The following is a 5,000-nucleotide window of genomic DNA, read 5'->3' as shown; positions in this document are numbered from 1 at the left end:
GAGCCGGCGACCTGACGGGCCCTCCCGTTTGCCTCTCAAGGGTTTCACGTACTCTTGAACTCTCTCTTCAAAGCGGTTTTCAACTTTCCCTCACGGTACTTGTCCGCTATCGGTCTCGCGACCGTATTTAGTCTTAGGTGGAGTTTACCACCCGCTTTGGGCTGCATTCCCAAACAACCCGACTCCGAGAAGACCCGAAGCGGCCAAGGCAAGCGCCCCTATGGGCCTAACACCCGCCCTGGGACGAGGCCTCGATCAGAAGGACACCGGCGCTCGCCGTTAGCCGCACTGGGACTTCCGTACGTCACAACTCGGCGCGCTCGAAAAGCGCGCAGATTCGACGCTGGACTCTTCCCGGTTCACTCGCCGTTACTCAGGGAATCCCTGTTGGTTTCTTTTCCTCCGCTTAATAATATGCTTAAATTCAGCGGGTGCTCTCGCCTGAACTCAGGTCGTATGTGTCAAGCGGGCCGCTTCTTACACGGCCCGCTGGCATCGCAAGTCGTCGCCGCCGGCGCCGACCGAGCGCGTACCGTCGCCGCCTTGGCCCACGGTCGGTCTTGATCTCGTGACCGGACCGACCGACCTGGACCCGCCCCTCGAACGTAGTTGAACACGTCGAGGGGCCGGCGGTGTACGGGACACGCGGTCGCGCCGAGAAAGCTCGGCGACCGCTTCAACTTGAGGCGACGCCCGGCCGTCTTCGCAGAGGCCAGGCGACGGCCCTCGGGTGAGGACGAACGCGACCCTGAGGCAGACGCGGTCCCGGGATTGACCCGAGACCGCAATTCGCGTTCAGAAGGTCGACGTTCAATGTGTTCTGCAATTCACATTACTTCTCGCACTTGGCTGCGTCCTTCATCGACTCGCGAGCCGAGTGATCCACCGTTAAGAGTCGTCCTCGACGTTTCGCCCGGCGCCGAAGCGCGCGGACGTCACACTGTGGGATCGACCACAAAACCACCACCGACAACAACTGCACAAAAACACCAACAAACGGCGCCGAGCGACCGCCGGGCTGGGCCGGCGGCACATCGAGCGCGGTGCCCAGAAGCCACCATCGCACTCGGCTGCCTTGCTATGCCAACGTGTTACGCGTGTCGCACGGGGCGGAACCCCGATTGACGGCCGCCCTCTCGGCGGCACCCAAAGACAATTAAGTGCGCGGTCGGCCGGGGCCTACCACCACTTTCGGTAATGATCCTTCCGCAGGTTCACCTACGGAAACCTTGTTACGACTTTTACTTCCTCTAAATGATCAAGTTTGATCGTCTTCTCGACACGCCGACGCGGCCGTTGCCAGCCGCGACGGGGCCGATCCAAGGATCTCACTAAACCATTCAATCGGTAGTAGCGACGGGCGGTGTGTACAAAGGGCAGGGACGTAATCAACGCAAGTTGATGACTTGCGCTTACTGGGAATTCCTCGTTCAAGGGAAACAATTGCAAGTCCCTATCCCAATCACGAATGAGGTTCAACGGGTTACCCGGACCTTTCGGCCTAGGTTAGACACTCGCTGCTTCACTCAGTGTAGCGCGCGTGCGGCCCCGGACATCTAAGGGCATCACAGACCTGTTATTGCTCATTCTCGTGTGGCTAAACGCCACTAGTCCCTCTAAGAAGTTAGACGCCGACCGAGAAGGTCGCGTAACTATTTAGCATGCCAGAGTCTCGTTCGTTATCGGAATTAACCAGACAAATCGCTCCACCAACTAAGAACGGCCATGCACCACCACCCACAGAATCAAGAAAGAGCTCTCAATCTGTCAATCCTACCTGTGTCCGGGCCGGGTGAGTTTCCCCGTGTTGAGTCAAATTAAGCCGCAGGCTCCACTCCTGGTGGTGCCCTTCCGTCAATTCCTTTAAGTTTCAGCTTTGCAACCATACTTCCCCCGGAACCCAAAGACTTTGGTTTCCCGGAAGCTGCCGGAAAGGTCGTCATGGTAACGCCTCCCGATCGCTAGTTGGCATCGTTTATAGTCAGAACTAGGACGGTATCTGATCGTCTTCGAACCTCTGACTTTCGCTCTTGATTAAAGAAAACATTCTTGGCGAATGCTTTCGCAGTAGTTCGTCTTCCGCCGATCCAAGAATTTCACCTCTAACGGCAGAGTACGGACGCCCCCGTCTGTCCCTCTTAATCATTACCTCGTGCTCCGAAAACCAACAAAATAGAACCGAGGTCCTATTCCATGCAACACTATGCAGGCGAACAGCCTGCTTTGAACACTCTAATTTTTTCAAAGTAAACTTATCGGCCACCGCCGACACTCAGTCAAGAGCACCGACGGAGAACCGAAGGTGAGGCGAACGCAACCAGTGACACGCCTTGCGACGGACCGGCGGCGCTCGCCCAAAATCCAACTACGAGCTTTTCAACCGCAACAACTTTAGCATACACTGTTGGAGCTGGAATTACCGCGGCTGCTGGCACCAGACTTGCCCTCCAATGGATACTCGTTAAGAGTTTTAGGATGTACTCATTCCAATTACAGGGCCTCGTTAGAGTCCTGTATTGTTATTTTTCGTCACTACCTCCCCGTGTCGGGAATGGGTAATTTGCGCGCCTGCTGCCTTCCTTGGATGTGGTAGCCGTTTCTCAGGCTCCCTCTCCGGAATCGAACCCTGATTCCCCGTTACCCGTTATCACAAAGGTAGGCACGTAGCGTACCTTCGACAGTTGATAGGGCAGACACTTGAATGATACGTCGTCGGTGCAGAGACCGTACGATCCGCGTGGTTATCCAGAGTCATCAAACGTCACAGGACGAACCCGGTCGGTTTTGATCTGATAAAAGCGCGCCTCCCGAAGTCGGCGCTTAATGCATGTATTAGCTCTAGAATTACCACAGTTATCCACTTCGCTTACGAGACCAAATAAACCAAGACTGATTTAATGAGCCATTCGCAGTTTCGCTTTACGAGAACTCGTACTTGCACCTGCATGGCTTAATCTTTGAGACAAGCATATCACTACTGGCAGGATCAACCAGATAGCTGCGACAGCTGCGCTCGGCCCTTGCTGGGCCGCCCGGCGCGTGCTCGTCGCATTCGTTTAAGACCGAGGCGATCGCCTGCGGCCGTACTCAGCTTCGACAGTCGCTGGCCGCGACGTCCACGCTCTCGCCGGCAGTGCCAGGCGGAGCGATTTGCGTTTTTTCTTTGCTCGCCCTCTCTCGGGCTCGATCCATTCAGTTTCGCACAAACAAGAGCTCTGCCGGCCGCCTGCAGCGGTGCCTAAAACCCGGGCATAACAATGCGACCGTTCTGCTAGGCCGACAAGCGCTCAAGCCAGACGCTCGATCGAACGCCCCCTACATATTAGTCGAGACAACGGCTCGCTCATTAGCATCGCGTTTGTACTTTAACTTTTTTCGGCTCGGCTTCTTTCGACGCCGATGCCGGCGACGCAGCACTCTCTCGCCCGCCAGCCACCGAGAAAAGGGTGCGCTCCGACCGGCCCCGCACCGCTCTTTCATGGCTCATTCGAGTTTACTGTCTTTCGCTCTGACATGCCTTACCTAGGGTTAGGTTAGTATGCTTGCACGTTTGTACTTTAACTTTTTTTGGCTCGGCTTCTTTCGACGCCGATGCCGGCGACGCAGCACTCTCTCGCCCGCCAGCCACCAAGAAAAGGGTGCGCTCCGACCGGCCCCGCACCGCTCTTTCTTGGCTCATTCGAAATTACTGTCTTTCGCTCTGACATGCCTTACCTAGGGTTAGGTTAGTATGCTTGCACGTTTGTACTTTAACTTTTTTCGGCTCGGCTTCTTTCGACGCCGATGCCGGCGACGCAGCACTCTCTCGCCCGCCAGCCACCGAGAAAAGGGTGCGCTCCGACCGGCCCCGCACCGCTCTTTCTTGGCTCATTCGAAATTACTGTCTTTCGCTCTGACATGCCTTACCTAGGGTTAGGTTAGTGTGCTTGCACGTTTGTACTTTAACTTTTTTCGGCTCGGCTTCTTTCGACGCCGATGCCGGCGACGCAGCACTCTCTCGCCCGCCAGCCACCGAGAAAAGGGTGCGCTCCGACCGGCCCCGCACCGCTCTTTCATGGCTCATTCGAGTTTACTGTCTTTCGCTCTGACATGCCTTACCTAGGGTTAGGTTAGTATGCTTGCACGTTTGTACTTTAACTTTTTTTGGCTCGGCTTCTTTCGACGCCGATGCCGGCGACGCAGCACTCTCTCGTCCGCCAGCCACCGAGAAAAGGGTGCGCTTCGACCGGCCCCGCACCGCTCTTTCTTGGCTCATTTGAAATTACTGTCTTTCGCTCTGACATGCCTTACCTAGGGTTAGGTTAGTATGCTTGCACGTTTGTACTTTAACTTTTTTTGGCTCGGCTTCTTTCGACGCCGATGCCGGCGACGCAGCACTCTCTCGCCCGCCAGCCACCGAGAAAAGGGTGCGCTCCGACCGGCCCCGCACCGCTCTTTCTTGGCTCATTCGAAATTACTGTCTTTCGCTCTGACATGCCTTACCTAGGGTTAGGTTAGTATGCTTGCACGTTTGTACTTTAACTTTTTTCGGCTCGGCTTCTTTCGACGCCGATGCCGGCGACGCAGCACTCTCTCGCCCGCCAGCCACCGAGAAAAGGGTGCGCTCCGACCGGCCCAGCACCGCTCTTTCTTGGCTCATTCGAAATTACTGTCTTTCGCTCTGACATGCCTTACCTAGGGTTAGGTTAGTATGCTTGCACGTTTGTACTTTAACTTTTTTCGGCTCGGCTTCTTTCGACGCCGATGCCGGCGACGCAGCACTCTCTCGCCCGCCAGCCACCGAGAAAAGGGTGCGCTCCGACCGGCCCCGCACCGCTCTTTCTTGGCTCATTCGAAATTACTGTCTTTCGCTCTGACATGCCTTACCTAGGGTTAGGTTAGTATGCTTGCACGTTTGTACTTTAACTTTTTTCGGCTCGGCTTCTTTCGACGCCGATGCCGGCGACGCAGCACTCTCTCGCCCGCCAGCCACCGAGAAAAGGGTGCGCTCCGACCGGCCC

At 56.1% G+C, this 5,000-nt stretch overlaps 2 non-coding genes and 1 pseudogene across 2 annotated transcripts; all 3 read right to left on the bottom strand.

The window, feature by feature from the left end:
• Positions 1-455, bottom strand: part of LOC144420040 (large subunit ribosomal RNA) — a 3,695-nt pseudogene extending 3,240 nt beyond the window's left edge.
• Positions 456-743: 288 nt separating this feature from the next.
• On the bottom strand, positions 744-897 carry LOC144420294 (5.8S ribosomal RNA). The gene has a single exon (XR_013474647.1). It is a non-coding gene; the product is annotated as a 5.8S ribosomal RNA (ribosomal RNA).
• Positions 898-1,195: 298 nt separating this feature from the next.
• LOC144420312 (small subunit ribosomal RNA) lies at positions 1,196-2,997 on the bottom strand. Its single transcript, XR_013474665.1, has one exon. It is a non-coding gene; the product is annotated as a small subunit ribosomal RNA (ribosomal RNA).
• Between the last annotated feature and the right edge of the window lie 2,003 nt (positions 2,998-5,000).

The sequence above is a fragment of the Styela clava genome, chromosome 2 (assembly GCF_964204865.1).
Source record: "Styela clava chromosome 2, kaStyClav1.hap1.2, whole genome shotgun sequence".
NCBI lineage: Eukaryota > Metazoa > Chordata > Ascidiacea > Stolidobranchia > Styelidae > Styela > Styela clava.
This window is presented reverse-complemented; position numbering and strand designations above follow the sequence as displayed.